The sequence below is a fragment of the Mobula birostris genome, chromosome 3 (assembly GCF_030028105.1).
Source record: "Mobula birostris isolate sMobBir1 chromosome 3, sMobBir1.hap1, whole genome shotgun sequence".
Classification (NCBI taxonomy): domain Eukaryota; kingdom Metazoa; phylum Chordata; class Chondrichthyes; order Myliobatiformes; family Myliobatidae; genus Mobula; species Mobula birostris.
Genome location: NC_092372.1, coordinates 87,970,422 through 87,986,619, shown reverse-complemented (window position 1 = coordinate 87,986,619; position 16,198 = coordinate 87,970,422). Strand labels below are relative to the sequence as shown.

Genomic DNA, 16,198 nt, shown 5'->3' with positions numbered 1-16,198 from the left:
GTTGTATTCTTTTAATAGTATCTCCACTAACCAGTGCAGTTTCAAATTTAACAGAATTTAAAAATCAATGATTTAGGGTACGTCCACACTACACCGGATAATTTTGAAAACGAAGCTTTTTCACTTCGTTTTGACCTCCTGTCCACACTGAAACGGCGTTTTCATCCCCCGAAAACAGAGATTTTCAGAAACAATCCCCAGAGTGAATAAATCTGAAAACGCCTAACATCCATTGTAGTGTGTACGGAGAGATTTTAAAACGCTGTCATGACAACACCACAACAACGATGCTTTTTCTGCTTCTGCTTGGTACTGTGCAAGCACTGCCGGACGGCTGTTATAACGCGCAGTCGGTATGAACGGCGTGAGAGTTAAATTGTAAAGTGAGCTTTTTTGACTATTTAAAAACGCTGTCATGACGTGCCGGAACAGATGGCTGCAGTGCGCCATTTCGTTGTTTTCTTGAATGCAACCACCTAACAATTTCAGAACAGACGGCAACGAGACTGAAGCCAGAAGGGTTAGAAATGTACTCACCAAATACTTTGACCCACAGCTTACTGAATAAATAAGTATACTCACTTTGCCCTGTTTTCTGTCCTTGCTTGTATGAAGGTGGTTTACCTATTTAGGCAAGTACTTCGCTGACAATAGATGTGTAACAGCCTAATGTAACATTGTATGGAAATACAAGATAACACTGATGCAGACATTTTATACATTTAACAAGGTGCTTTATTAATGCATCAGAGTTAGTCAGTTTTTCAATGTTCGTCGTCAGCCGGGTCATACTGTCCGTAAACTCCCTGTCGGTTGCCTCCATACGCTCCAGTATTTGTTTTTTTTAAGTTTTAAGTCCTCCTGCGCAAGAGTCAAGAGCAAGTCCTTTTAAGTTTTTCTAGTCTGTAACTGGACAAATGCGCACCAAGTATACTGTTTCCTCTTCGCTTGTCTTCTGTGTGTCCTGTGCATGCCCAGTAGGAGATTCGTCCAAATATCCGACTAATGTGGACGGAGATATTTTCAAAAACGCTTAGTGTGGACGCCTATCGTTTTTGCTCGAAACCGGCGTTTTCAAAATTATCCGGCGTAGTGTGGACGTAGCCTTAACTCCTATACCTTAAGTAAACAGGATTTGGCAGAGTTCTTGGAAAATCATGCAGTTAGGATAGCTCTGTATTCTTGGAGGGCTCCTTCTGTACCCAGAAAAAGTCAACTGTGAAACCCCTAAATTTTCTAAAATGTTCACTAGTTTCTTGCTCTATTACCTTCCAGATATTTAGATAAATTTCAATTATGCCTAGCAGATTTGCTGATCTTTGACTCCTAGAATCTACAGGAATTTTTTTAAACCAGGATCTATGAGAAACTTGAACAATATTTTGCTTCTCCTCTTATTTTTCTGTTGGAGCACAAAATCATTGAACCTTTCTCAACTCACTGATCATTAGCACCTGTTTGTTATCTTTGTTTAATCATGAACTGGGCTATATACCTGCAAAGTAATCAAATTTCTATTTGAAAGGTGGTCTATTACTTAATGCTATTTTCTTTAAAAATATAAAAAAACTCTAATATTCAATTTTTTGGAAAATGAAAGTCTGGAAATTTAAAATTTGCTCTTTTTTACTAAGAACGCTCTAGAAGATGGCACCAGTGAACAATCAGCCAAAAGCAACATCCTCCAGACAGTTCACGTAACTACTATTTTCACTTATGTTTCTTTTAAATGTGGTTCTACTACTGTTAGAGCCTGAGATCTACATTTAGGTGGTGTGTTTTCTGACCATTGAGCATTCTGTCACTTCGGTTTCTCAGAGAGTATTCGGGGAGGTCTCGAGCGAAGCATGCAGCCTTGAGGTCAAAAAGCCTGGAGACGGGATGTGTTCTCATGATCGACACCATTTCTTGCCAATCAAAGCATTGAGGGAGATTGAAATCATTGAGGCGAGAGCACAAGGTGAGCGTGTGTTGAGCACCATCTACCAGACACTCACTGCTGCTGGAGGAAGGTGTCTGCTTGTGACGGTCTTCCTTTCCCTTGCCACTCCCGGAGGAAGGCCCCTGCATACAAATGGTCTCTCGTTCACTGCGCCCAGAGTCCAGGGTCTTCAGCAAGGTTTAATCGACGCAGTTTGCGGACTGGACCCATAGTTCATGTTATGAGTCGTTTCTGGTCACTCCTTTATTTTGTTGGTGCTGCTTTGGGCAATTATGAATCAGGGTGGCCTGCAGATAACAAACACTGAGGTGAACTGAATATGCCTGAACACTTCCACTTCTGTGTTTCTTTAACTCATCCTTTGGCATTTGCGCAACTTGTGTTTTTTTTAAAGTGGGGGGGTTTGATGTTTTCCTTTGAGTGGATTCCACGATTTTCTTTGTTTTGTGGCTGCCTACAGGAAGATGAATCTCAGGGTTGTATACTGCATACATACTTTGATAATAAATACACTTTGAACTTTGATACTAATACAAAAATCAAAAAACATTTAAAACAAAATTGATATAAAAATCTGGGGTATCTAAGACTTTTGCACAGTGCTGTATATGGAAAATCATACTACCTAGGTGTAATTGTCTTCATTCTTATATGTAATATATTTTTGCTGCCAGAATTTATCACTTGGTATCTCAGATAATCTGCTAAATTTAATTCCAGGGAATCTCAACTGACAAATTCCATAAACCTGCTTGTCATTCTTTAAATTATCTCTGGGCAACATTTTGCAGAATTATACTAAAATACATCTTGAGCAAATTTCGCATCATCTTTCTTTTCTACCATCCCTGCCACAACTAATTTAAATAATCAACAACAGACCCAAGCAGAGAAAGCAACCACTCATTTTTAATAACAAAATGCAAGTTAGAAGGTACAGAGAGGTTATCAATTATTTTGACAAAGATGACAAAGATTTAATAAATGGCTTACAGGAAGCAGATATCAAGAGTGCACTAGCTAGATCCACTTCAACAGATAGAAGACTGAATAACCACCCCTTGTGCTGTGATTCAAACAAATTGTGGACTCATTGTATCAGACATTTTATCAGAAAGCTGAACACAATTGCAGGAGAATCCAAGTCTGAGCCCTAGCAATATAGCACTTACTGCAAACATCAAAATCAACAGCCGATATATTCCGGTTGTATATCATTCTACTGCAATGCAGGTGTGCTTAAAGACATTTCCCCTCATTGTTCATCCAAATGTTTAAAGTGTTGGAGGAATACCCCACAGCAGGCTGTAACCTACAACTTACAATGGACCATTGAGATCGAAATGTGAAAACTAATGCATATGGATTACTATACCAAATCTTTACAAGTTATGAAATAAACATTAATCAGTCCACATCACAATAACCAACATACCAATAATGCTACAATACTTCATATGCAGAAATGATTCACTGTTCAAAATACATAAGGCTGTTTAAAAAAAGTCAAGAAAAATGTAAGGGGCGCATTCTGCAGCAAGCCAGCTTCAGTATTTTTCAAATAAGCTTATACAATTAAGTGCCTATTATGTTAATGACCATTCACACAAAACAGGAAATTTCTCCCGATGGTCATCCTGTTAAAGAGTTCCAAACAGAGCTACACAGTTTCCTCAATTGGCCATTTTCATTTCAACAAGTTATGACAAAACAGAATGCACTTTGTTTTGTTTAAATCCAATGGTTTGAAGTAATTTAAAGTGGGAATTTAACACTAAATAAAAATCTCAATTAAGAGCAGATGACTGATTGCTAAAACAATGCAAGTCTCTGCTGTCTTTCAACCTTTGATAAACTATTTCTATATTAGTCACTTTTGCTTGGTACGTGTATGAAATTTCAACTGGCATTATTCCACACATTCACACAGGTCCGTGTGTCCCCTGAGTGCTGCCTCCTCCAATTCCACTACCCTGCCCAGCTTTGTATTATGCAGAAATCTGACAGCTTTGCATTGAGTTTTTGAATGTAGATTTTTTTCTCATTTAATAAAAATAGCAGTGATATCAGCATCAGGTCCTAAAGCACACCAGCCCAGTTATTCCCCTCACGCAACTACACAAACACAGCTCTTCCCATCTCACAGCTTTGAATTTAATTATCTTTTATTTAAAAACATAGAATTCCACCCCCCACTCCCCATCCAAGATACTTTATTATTGCAGATGAGCCCATACCTTTACCATTGTTGATCTCTGCCAAACAATAATTCGAATGAAAACACTTGAAATAAATTCCTGGGGAAAAAAGTTACAGCATTGATCGTGTGGTTAGTCAGAGGCTTTTTCGCAGAGCTGAATTGGCTAACACAAGAGGGCACAGTTTAAGATGCTTGGAAGTAGGTACAGAGGAGATATTAGGGTTAAGTTGTTGTTGTTGTTTTTGCGCAGAGAGTGGTGACTGCGTGGAATGGGCTGCCCGCAACAGTGGTGGAGGCGGATATGATAGGGTCTTTTAAGAGATGCCTGGACAGGTATATGGAGCTCAGAAAAATAGAGGGCCATAGGTACCCCAGGTAATTTCTCAGGTAAGGACATGTTCAGCACAGCTTTGTGGGCTGAAAGGCCTATATTGTACTGCAGGTTTTCTACGTTTCTAAGGGCACATCTTTGTTTGTGAAAGCAGTAATTGATGTGATGACTTCAAGAAGGCTGCCCAGAAAAAAAAATCAGTCAGATCTTTAGGATAACTTCAGTGTATGGATCAAATTGTTCCAAACTTCCATCTCTCTGCATTGCTGTGTGGAAGTGAGGGCCATGTAGATCAGCTGCCATATCTAACATTCTGCTGCACCAGTGGACCTCAGATTAGCTTTAACAAAAGGGCCATTGATAGAAACAATTTTTTTTTAGAGAAAGCGGTGATAAGATTAGGCCAAACAAAAAGTAGTATAAATTCATTATCTTCACTTTCAGATGGAATATGTTTTGCAAGAAATAAAACAAGCTTTAATCCAAGCAAAGCCAAAAAGCGGAGCACAGAAGCACAAAACAACACAAAAAAAAACCAAGACACAGCAGTAGAGCAAGTGTGTAAGAGACTCATTAAGTACACTGCTGTTACTGCATCAGCAGAAAAATTGGAGGTGAGGCTCACAATAATGTTAATTATATAAAATGCCAATTTACTCAAGCAGTCTACAAAAGAAGTAGAATATAAGCTACAAAAATTTTCCCCCTTAAAAGGGCAACTCTCCAGAAAAATGCAAAGAGTGACGGATACTTGCATATAGACTTCCTAAGTGCACATGGTTTCTCTGCTCCTCACAGCAGATGGGGAAGCAAGTTATTCATCCAGGCAAGATAAAGAGATACTACCTAAAAAAAAACAAGTTAATCTGCTGTAGTACATATAAAGATTTAAGAATACATTGCAGTGAACCAAATAGCAGGATTGCAGAGACATGGCAATAAAGAGATCAGGACTGGGAAAGACATGGTTTAATAAAGAGAGAAAATATAACTATTGATTAACAATAACAACGGCAACAGTAAAAAGGTACATAGCTCAAATCTGAAAGAGGAACTAGGTAAGAGATGGTAAAACATCAATCTCACTAATAGGAGTCTCCACGGATCACCTACCAGTTGGGGAAATGCACAGAGTTTTCAAATTACCGGAACAGATTACCCAGACTAGGCAAGTATAAAATGGAATGCAGTCACAGAGCAATACAGCACAGCTACAGCCACAGCCACAGCCACATCAGTCCAACCAGTCCATTCTGACCCTGATGCCCACCAAGCTAGTTCCAATTTCCTTTGGCCCATATCCCTCGAAGGCCCATCGCACCCCCCACCCCACTTTCCAGGTACCCATCCACATACTTCTTAAACGATCTTATTGTACCCGTTTCAACCACTTCTTCTGGCAGCTCATTCCACTTACTCATTACCCTCTGGTGAAAAAGTTGCCCCTCAGGACCCTTTTAAATCTTTCTCCTCTCACCCTCAATTATGCTACTTAGTTTTGGACACACTTCTACCCAGGGGAAAACTATCACCATCCACCTTATCTATGCCCCTCATAATGCTAAGCATTTCTATAATGAAAAACCTCATTCTCCGACTTTCTAAAGAATAAAGGCACAGCCTTTCTTTTTTTTTATATATTTTATAAGACCATAAGACAAAGGAGCAGAAGTAGGCCATTCGGCCCATCGAGTCTGCTCCGCCATTTTATCATGAGCTGATCCATTTTACCCTATTTAGTCCCACTGCCCCGCCTTCTCACCATAACCTTTGATGCCCTGGCTACTCAGATACCTATCAATCTCTGCCTTAAAGACACCCAATGACTTGGCCTCCACTGTTGCCCGTGGCAACAAATTCCATAGATTCACCACCCTCTGACTAAAAAAATTTTTTCACATTTCTGTTCTGAGTGGGCGCCCTTCAATCCTGAAGTCATGCCCTCTCGTACTAGACACCCCCATCATGGGTAACAACTTTGCCATATCCACTCTGTCCATGCCTTTTAACATTCGAAATCTTTCTATGAGGTCTCTCCTCATTCTTCTGAACTCCAAGGAATACAGTCCAAGGGCGGACAAACGTTCCTCATATGTTAACCCTCTCATTCCCGGAATCATTCTAGTGAATCTTCTCTGTATCCTCTCCAACGTCAGCACATCCTTTCTTAAAGAAGGAAACCAAAACTGCCCACAGTACTCCAAGTGAGGTCTCACCAGCGCCTTATAGAGCCTGAACAGCACATCCCTGCTCCTATACTCTATTCCTCTAGAAATGAATGCCAACATTGCATTCGCCTTCTTCACTACCGACTCAACCTGGAGGTTAACTTTAAGGGAATCCTGTACGAGGACTCCCAAGTCCCGTTGCATCTCAGAACTTTGAATTCTTTCCCCATTTAAATAATAGTCTGCCCGTTTATTTTTTCTGCCAAAGTGCATAACCATACACTTTCCAACACTGTACTTCATTTGCCACTTCTCTGCCCATTCTTCCAATCTATCCAAGTCTCTCTGCAGACTCTCCGTTTCCTCCGCACTACCGGCCCCTCCACCTATCTTCGTATCGTCAGCAAACTTAGCCACAAAGCCATCTATTCCATAATCCAAATCGTTGATGTACAATGTAAAAAGAAGCGGCCCCAACACTGATCCCTGTGGAACACCACTGGTAACCGGCAGCCAACCAGAATAGGATCCCTTTATTCCCACTCTCTGTTTCCTGCCAATCAGCCAACGCTCTATCCACGTATGTAACTTTCCTGTAATTCCATGGGCTCTTATCTTGTTAAGCAGCCTCATGTGTGGCACCTTGTCAAAGGCCTTCTGAAAATCCAAATATACAACATCCACTGCATCTCCCTTGTCTAGCCTACTGGTAATTTCCTCAAAAAAAATTGTAATAGGTTTGTCAGGCAGGATTTTCCTTTAAGGAATCCATGCTGAGTTCTGCCTATCTTGTCATATGCCTCCAGGTACTCTGTAACCTCATCCTTGACAATCGACTCCAACAACTTCCCAACCACCGACGTCAAGCTAACAGGTCTATAATTTCCTTTTTGCTTCCTTGCCCCCTTCTTAAATAGCGGAGTGACATTTGCAATCTTCCAGTCCTCCGGAACCATGCCAGAATCTATCGACTTTTGAAAGATCATCGCTAATGCCTCCGCAATCTCCACAGCTACTTCCTTCAGAACACGAGGGTGCATTCCATCTAGTCCAGATTTATCGACCTTTAGCCTATTCAGCTTCCTGAGTACTTTCTCTATCGTAATTGTGACCGCGCACACTTCTCTTCCCTGCCACACTTGAGTGTCCGGTATACTGCTGATGTCTTCCTCAGTGAAGACTGATGCAAAATACTTGTTCAGTTCCTCTGCCATCTCCTCATCTCCCATTACAATTTCTCCAGTATCATTTTCTATCGGTCCTATATCTATTCTCACCTGTCTTTTACTCTTTATATACTTGAAAAAGCTTTTAGTATCCTCTTCGATATTATTTGCTAGTTTCCTTTCATAGTTAATCTTTTCTCTCTTAATGACCTTCTTGGTTTCCTTTTGTAAGGTTTTAAAGACTTCCCAATCCTCTGTCTTCCCACTAATTTTTGCTTCCTTGTATGCCCTCTCCTTAGCTTTAACTTTGGCTTTGACTTCTCTTGTCAACCACGGTTGCATCCTTTTTCCACTCGAAAATTTCTTCTTTTTTGGAATATACTTGTCTTGCATATTCCTCATTTCTCGCATAAACTCCAGCCACTGCTGCTCTGCCGTCTTTCCCGCCAGTGTCTCTTTGCAGTCAACTTTGACCAGTTCCTCTCTCATGCCACTGTAGTTTCCTTTACTCCACTGAAACACCGACACATCAGATTTCGACTTCTCTTTTTCTAATTTCACAGTGAACTCAATCATGTTATGATCACTGCCTCCTAAGGGTTCCTTCACCTCAATCTGTCTAATCACCTCCGGTTCATTACACAATACCCAATCCAGTACAGCCGATCCCCTAGTGGGCTCAACAACAAGCTGTTCTAAAAAGCCATCTCGCAGACATTCTACAAATTCTCTCTCGAGATCCAGTGCCGACCTGATTTTTCCAATCTACTCGCATGTTAAAATCCCCCACAATTATCATAACACTGCCCTTCTGACAAGCCTTTTCTATTTCCAGTTGTAATTTGTAGTCCACATCCCTGCAGCTGTTTGGAGGCCTACAAATAACTGCCATCAGGGTCCTTTTACCCCTGCTATTTCTTAGCTCAACCCATAAAGATTCTGCACCTTCCGATCCTATATCACCTCTTTCTAATGATTTAATATCATTTCTTACCAATAAAGCCACGCCTCCCCCTCTGCTTACCTTCCTATCCTTCTGATACACCGTGTATCCTTGGACATTCAGCTCCCAGAGACATGCATCCTTTAGCCAGGTTCCTATACATGACAACATCCTCAAATCATTTCTGCACTCTTTCCAATATACTACATCTTTCCTTTTAAAGGATGACCAAAACTGTACACAATACTCCAACTGTGGTGTTCCACAACTTTTACAACTCCTATACTCATTGACCTGACTGATGGCCAGTGTGCTGAGCACCTTTTATTCCACCAACCCACCCACCAGTAATGCTGCTTCCAACAATATGCACTTGAACTCAAGTCCCTTTGTTCTGTTGCACTCCCTAGTGCCCTACCACAGCGGTCCCCAACCACCGGGCCGCGGACCAGTTCTGGGCTGCAAAGCATGTGCTACCGGGCCGCGAAGAAACGATATGAGTCAGCTGCACCCTTCCTCATTCCCTGTCACGCACTGTTGGACTTGAACATAGGGTTGCCAACTGTCCCATATTTGCCAGGACATCCTGTATATTGGGCTAAATTGGTTTGTCCCATACGGGACTGCCCTTGTCCCGTATTTCCCCCACTAAGGTAGAGCATTCCTATGAAACCTTTTGTGCTGAAATGGCGTAAAGTGCAGAAACAATTACTATTAATTTATATGGGAAAAATTTTTGAACGTGCCCACAACCAAAAAAAACCTATCTAATCATACCAAATAACACATAAAACCGAAAATAACACTAACCTATAGTAAACGCAGGAATGATACGATAAATACACAGCCTATATAAAGTAGAAATAATGTATGTGCAGTGTAGTCGAGAAGATTAAGCCAAAACCAATTTGTGGGAAAAAAAATCAGCACATCACGCGTGCGCACACAGGCTTCATGGTCATGGTAGTCTTTCCTGGGGTAAACACAAGTGTCCGGGATTTGACTGCTACTTTTGTCCCTTATTTGGGAGTGAGAAAGTTGGCAACGCTAACTGTAAAAGACATGTTGAGGTGAGTTTAACCCTACTTGAACACCCCCCGCCCCAGTCAGCCGGTCCGCAAGAATATTGTCAATAATAAACTGGTCCGTGGTGCAAAAAAGGTTGGGGACCCCGGACCTACCATTCATAGTACAAGTCTTCTGCTGGCTTGACTTTCCAAAATGCATCAATGCACACATATCTGTATTGAAACCCATTTGCCACTACTCAGCCCACTTACCCTAATTGATTACCAGCAAATACAAAATTATGAGGGGTGTCAATCAGATAAATTGCAGGAAGCTTCCCCCAGCCTCACTCATCCCTCACTAGCACAAGAGGACATTCTTCACCCAGAAAGGCAAGTACAGGGAAAGGACTGCTGGACAGAATGGTTGAACTTGGATCGCTGACAGAATTTAAGCTGCGTCTAGATGAGCATTTGAATTGCCAAGGCCTATGAATCAAATGCTAGGGTAGACACCTTCATAGCCATCCTTCCACAAGGCTGGATGTTGGGATTTTCAGTGTTAATTCCATTCACAAAGTTAAAGAACAGAGGGAGAGTGGGATGGAGAGTCCCAACATTGTTGAGGGAAGGCAATGAAGGTGCCTGGCTACGGTACTGTTCTATCACAGGAATGTTTGACTTGCAACAACCACAATCATCTCCCATTTTGGAAGGTGGAGGGGCCTGCCATTGGAAGGCTAGGCCTTCCCTTTGATACCCATTGACTCAGTTCTGCGAGGTATTCCTCAAGGTCAAGTTTTCTCCCTCTCTGTTTTACTTCGCCAACTGCGTCTCCTATAATCCCACTGTAGTCTGGCTTCCCCTCTTATTCCACCTATCTTCATCCATATCTTACATACATCACTTCAGGCAGGTAATCTGCCACCAGCGCCTGTATCATTTGCATCTCTCCCCTTTCTCTGCAACCCAAAAATGTTTGATTTCGAAGGTCGCTTAGTTGTAAATCTGAAACATTGCCGGTTTCTCCTTTCCCTGATGTTTCCTTCAAATTTAGTCTAGATTTTTGACAATATACACAAAACAAAGTAGAGAAAAGATGGAACTATTTCCCTAACATGGAGTACCTCCATTCATTTAGGAAAGGCTGCACAAACTCTGGGGGTGGGTTCAAATGTTACGGAGGGTGAAGTTAATAAATAGGAGGGACTCAACAAGAACACATGCGCTGACTGGGTCAAATGACTTATAACTGAGCCATCGATTCCATCCGCGGGGAACGGTTTAATCTCCGTAAAATGACCTAGTTGCTGAGATTTTGGGCAAATGTTGAGCACTCAAAGCTGATTTTAAATCAGTAGTGCCGGATTCGCTGTTTCATTTACATTTGAGAATCTCGAACGTAAGCATGGCACTCCGATATTTAAATTTCAAATACACAGATTTTAGCTACAAAAATCCTGGCGTACGGGAATTTCACCATCTCGTTTCTTTCTCACATATTCGCAGGACTTTTTTTTCTCCCCCTGCAAACTAACAACGGTGCACAACAGCTGCAGTTTTAGCTGCCGTACGTTCCGAAGCCCTGCGAGCTTACTTTTCTACTCCTCCCTCTCAATAAAATCTTGTAAAACACTCCGAAACCAAACTCAGGGGAATCCCTCCCGCGGTGCAGTCACCACAGATGATACTCGCTCGCCGGCCGGTCAACACGCACCCACCTGCCTGTCAGTCAGTCCTCGCGGGTTGGGCACGGGCTCGGGCTCCCAGCGCCGGATTCCAACCCGCGCCGCGCGCTCCGAGAACCGGGTTCCAAGCCGCGCGCGCACCTCCCCGGATCCCACCGCATGCGGATCACGTCACACGCACCAAAAAAAGCCCCACCGAGGGTCCCCGCAGTGTGAAGGGGTGGGAAAAATTTCGAGAAGTTCGTCTTTTCCGCTTTGCCTTTTCCTCACTTTTAAACGTCTCCGAGACTTCGGAGCCAATGAACTACCCCTTGAAGTATAATTATTCGCTGCAATGCAGAAAACAAAGTCGCGAGATTGCACATTCCAAGCTTGCATGAAACTGTAAGGTAATATTGTCTTTTCGGCAATGGAGATTGGTGAATTAGCCCTGGATAGGACGGACACATGCGTCTCTCCTTCGGAGGCGATTACACCTATCCCGGGAAACAGACAAGGTTTGAATTCTTAAGTAAAGTAATTGGACAGAATGTGGAACTGCGACGGGCCTCAGTTCCCACCTTAGGGAACGGGGCATTTTAACGTGGAGCGCATCCCAAGCTTCATTTTACCGCCGGTTCCTAAAACAGCTGCATGGCCCTGAGTCTAAAGACGCTCTTTGGCGAATCTACCTGCAGCATCACAAGTACAGGAGTGATTTAGAAGAAACTGGAGGCTGAAAGCCTCTCGTTCATCAGTTGGGAGTTGCGTTCTAGCAGAATATTGCATAGCTGACGGTAATAGAAGATGTAGGTAATTGGATAATCCTGGATGGCTCACGGGTCAACAGAAGATTCAGCCCCATTTAGCCAGCAGTTTTGTGAAAAATGTAAAAGACTTTTTTAATGAATTGCCAATAAATTACATACTTTAGGATTGCTGGGCATCATTCATTACTGTATCAGCAGATATTTCTCCGACGAGATATTGAATATTAAATCCAGTTCGTTTGATCCTCAGCACAAATCTTCTTATCAAAATTATGACTTTTGGTATCATATTTGATTCCATATTGACCCATGCATCACATGTATTAAGAGGGATCTAAGGAGTAAGTTCATCATTCAGAGGGTGGTGCGTATCTAGAATGAACTGCCAGGCCAAGTGCACGGGGCAGGTACAATAATAACACATGAAAGAACAAGTACCGAGATGGATAAGTGGTTGAACCAGGACACGGTATGGGTGATGTTCAGTTCTAGGTACCTGAAGCTCTCAACCCAATCAACTTCAACACCCTTGATGTAGATAGGAGCATATGCACTGCCGCCATCATGGCCAGCTCTTTTGTTGACAGGGGAAAGGTAGTTGCCATGACACCATATCACTTAGCTCTCTGTCCCTTCCTGCGTTCCAGCTACCCATTATTTGAGATGCAGCCTGCTGCAGTGGTGTAGATGGAGTTAGAGCAGTATCTAGCCATGTAGTCATGAATCAGAATCAGGTTTAATATCATTGGCGTATGTCATGAAGCTTGTATTGCGGTAGCAGTACATTGCAATGCATAATAATAAACTATAAATTACAAAAAGATACATATATATATAATTGTTACATAAGACAGCGAGAAAGAAAAACAGTGAAATAGTACACATGGGTTCATTGTCCTTTGTTCCTGATGGTAGCAATGAGAAGTGGACTTGTCCTTGGTGATGGCATCCTGAATGATGGTTGCCGCTTTTTTGAGGCATTGCCTTGTGAATATATCCTCAATGCTGAGGAGACGAGTGCCCATGGTGTAGCTGGGTGAGTTTACAACTTTCTGCAGGTTTTTCCAATCCTGTGCAGTGGCCCCTCCATACCAGACAGTTAGAATGTTCTCCACGGTACATCTGTAGAAATTTGCGAGTGTCTTTGGTGGTGTGCCAAGTCTTCTCAAACTCCTAATGAAATATAGCTGCTGCCATGCCTTCTTTGTAATTACATCAATATGTTTGGCCCAGGACAGATCTTCAGAGATCAGAGACAGCCAGGACCATGGAACTGCTCACCCTTTCCTCTGTTGATTGTTCGATGAGGATTGGTGTGTGTTCCCTCGACTTCCCCTTCTGAACTCTACAATCAATTCCTTAGTCTTACTGACTTTGAGTGCAAGGTTGTTGTTGCAACTCCACTCAACCAGCCAATCTATCTCACTCCTGTCCGCCTTCTCATTACTTTCTGAAATTCTGTCAACGATAGTTACGTCATTTGCAAATTTATAGATGGCTTTTGAGCTGTGCCCAGCCACATGTTCTTACCTGGGGTCCACAAACCCTTTGGTTAATGGTATTGGTCCATGGTATAAAAAAGTTGGCAATTCCTGGTGTAGAAAGAATAGAACAGAGCTAAACATGCATCCTTAAGGACACATGTGTTGATTGTCAGCAAGGAGGAGATGTTATTTCTGATACACACTGACTGTGGTCTCCCAATGAGGAAGTCAAGGATCCAGTTGCAGAGGAAGGTACAGAATTTGAAGCTTGTTGATTGGTACTGATGGTATGATTGTGTTGAACACTGAGCTGTAATCAACAAACAGCAGTCTGATGTAGGTATTGCTTTTGTCTGGGTAATGCAAGGCCGACGAGAGCCAGTGTGATCGCATCTGCATGAGTGTCAGAGAGTACAGCAGAAGACTGAGAATGCAAGCGTGTGGTCTACCGATAATCAGAGCGGTGGCATTACTGTCTATCCTTACTGATTTCAGTCTGTTAGGAAGTCAGTGATCCAGTTGCAGAGAGGGAGGCATTGACTCCAAGGGTTCCAGAATTTGCTGACGAGTGTGTTGGAATTATATATTGTTGAAGGCGGAGCTGTAGTCAAATACCAATAGAATGACATAGGTTTCTTTACTGTCCATTGCTCCAGAAAAGTGTAGGGCCAGGAAAATAGCATCCACCATAGACGTGTTTCAGTAGTAGGCAGATTGCAGTGGGTCGAGGTTGTCTGGAAGGCTGGATGTGTGCCACCACCAGCCTCTCAAAGTATTTAATGTCAGAGCCCCTGGGTGGTAGTCATTAAGGCATGTTATCTTGTTTTCCCTGGGTACCCAGGGAGTGGCCAGCAGATCCACACAGGATCTCAGAGCATGGCCAAGGTCACCATCCAGGTTCAATGCTTTCTGCAGGTTCACTCTTCAAAAGATCTTACGTTTGCAACGATGTCTGTAGATTCAGGTGCACTGGAGACTGTCGGGGGTGGTGACATACCCGTTCCCTTCTGTTCGAAACTTGAAGAGACCATGTTAATCTCATTGGGAAGGATGTGCTGTTGCTGGTGATGTAACCATTATAGTTGTAAGCCCTGCCACAGCTGATGACTGGACTGGGACACGACTTTAGACTTTAACCTGGCTAAGTCTTACGTTCTGAAATTCCTTTCTAAACCTCTTGGTCTCTCTGCTTTAACATGGTTCTTAAAGCCTACACTTCAAGCAATTTTTTGTCAGCTGCCCCAGTGTGTTCTTAATAGCCTTGACTTGTTTTTGTTTCCTGGATATTTAATAATTTGATAGGAAACTTGAGGATTAAAGTGAAAAGCCTCAGAATAAAGCAATGTCCCTTTTAAACTGGGATGAGGAAGAATTTTGTCAGCTCGAGCGTGGTGAATCATTGCTATGGAGGCTATGTCACTGGGTGTATTTAAGGCTGAGATTAAAAGTTTCCTGAATGGGAAAGGGGTTAAGGGTTATCGAGAGAAGGCGAAAGAGTTGGGTTGGAAAAAAATCACCCATGATTGCATGGTGGGGCAGACCCATTTGGCCAAATGAACTAATTCTGCTTTTATATCTTATGGGTTATTTTTGTTACAAGAAAAACTATATAAATGCTAGTTGGTCCATATCATTCCAGTAATTTTTTTTTGTTTCTTGTTTTGAGCTGCAGTTATCATTACTAACACTACTAACATTAGCCTCCTCATTTTTGTTGGTGATGTAAAGTATTTTGCAATTGTGAGTGAAAGCTGTAAGACAATATTTGCTAAATAAAAGTGCTCAGGCCTCAGGAATGTTGCAAACACATCTGGATACAAATTTATAGAACATATTCAGTACAATAACAAGTACATGGAACATGCTAATTAATGTTACAAATATAATACAGGTCGACCTTCACTAATCCGGCACCACTGGGACCTGAGGAGTGCTGGATTAGTGAAAATGCCGAATTACAGAAGGATCACATTAAGCAATAGCTAACCGCCTCATCATACCTTTAAAATATCATGTAAATCAGTACAAGTTCCTTCACCATATCTCCAGATAGTTCAACACCTTCACTTACACGAAGATTAAACCACGTTATCAGCACTTTGTCTAGTTCTGAACTTCTTCCATCTTTCATTGTTTTTCTTACGCACATGTTTCTTTGAGCCACTATTTGCAAAAAAAGTAGCAGTTTTTCTTTCTGTTTCTTTATATCGTACACTGTGGAAGAGCCAATGTTGTAACACTCGCACAAGCTTTTCACCGATACACCACTGTCCAGTTTTTTCAAGAGTTCAACCTTATCTTTAATGGATAATGTGTGTTGTTTTCACTTCACAACACGAGGTGCATTTCCTTTACTCACTGGAGCCATAATTGGGGCTAAAAAAGGGCCAATGATATTAATAAATGCAGGAAAACAAGCAGGAATCGCCTGTCTGTGCTTACAAGAGCGCGTCAACACGTGAACAGATCTAGCGCAACCAAAACAATGTGCAGCAGATTGATACGGTGGCCCGGGAAATT

General features: G+C 42.1%; 1 protein-coding gene across 11 annotated transcripts in view; it reads right to left on the bottom strand.

The window, feature by feature from the left end:
• The window catches only part of prom1a (prominin 1a), a 166,914-nt gene extending 155,212 nt beyond the window's left edge, over positions 1–11,702 (bottom strand). For 4 of the 11 annotated variants that reach the window (XM_072252999.1, XM_072252998.1, XM_072253000.1 and 1 more), the window contains exon 1: positions 11,479–11,603. The gene's annotated coding sequence lies outside the window, so the exon portion shown is untranslated. Of the gene's footprint in view, positions 1–4,179; positions 4,240–5,228; positions 5,320–8,831; positions 8,906–11,478; positions 11,605–11,626 lie in introns of those variants that run through there. The other 7 variants (XM_072252990.1, XM_072252997.1, XM_072252994.1 and 4 more) reach the window with 6 other exon arrangements.
• Between the last annotated feature and the right edge of the window lie 4,496 nt (positions 11,703–16,198).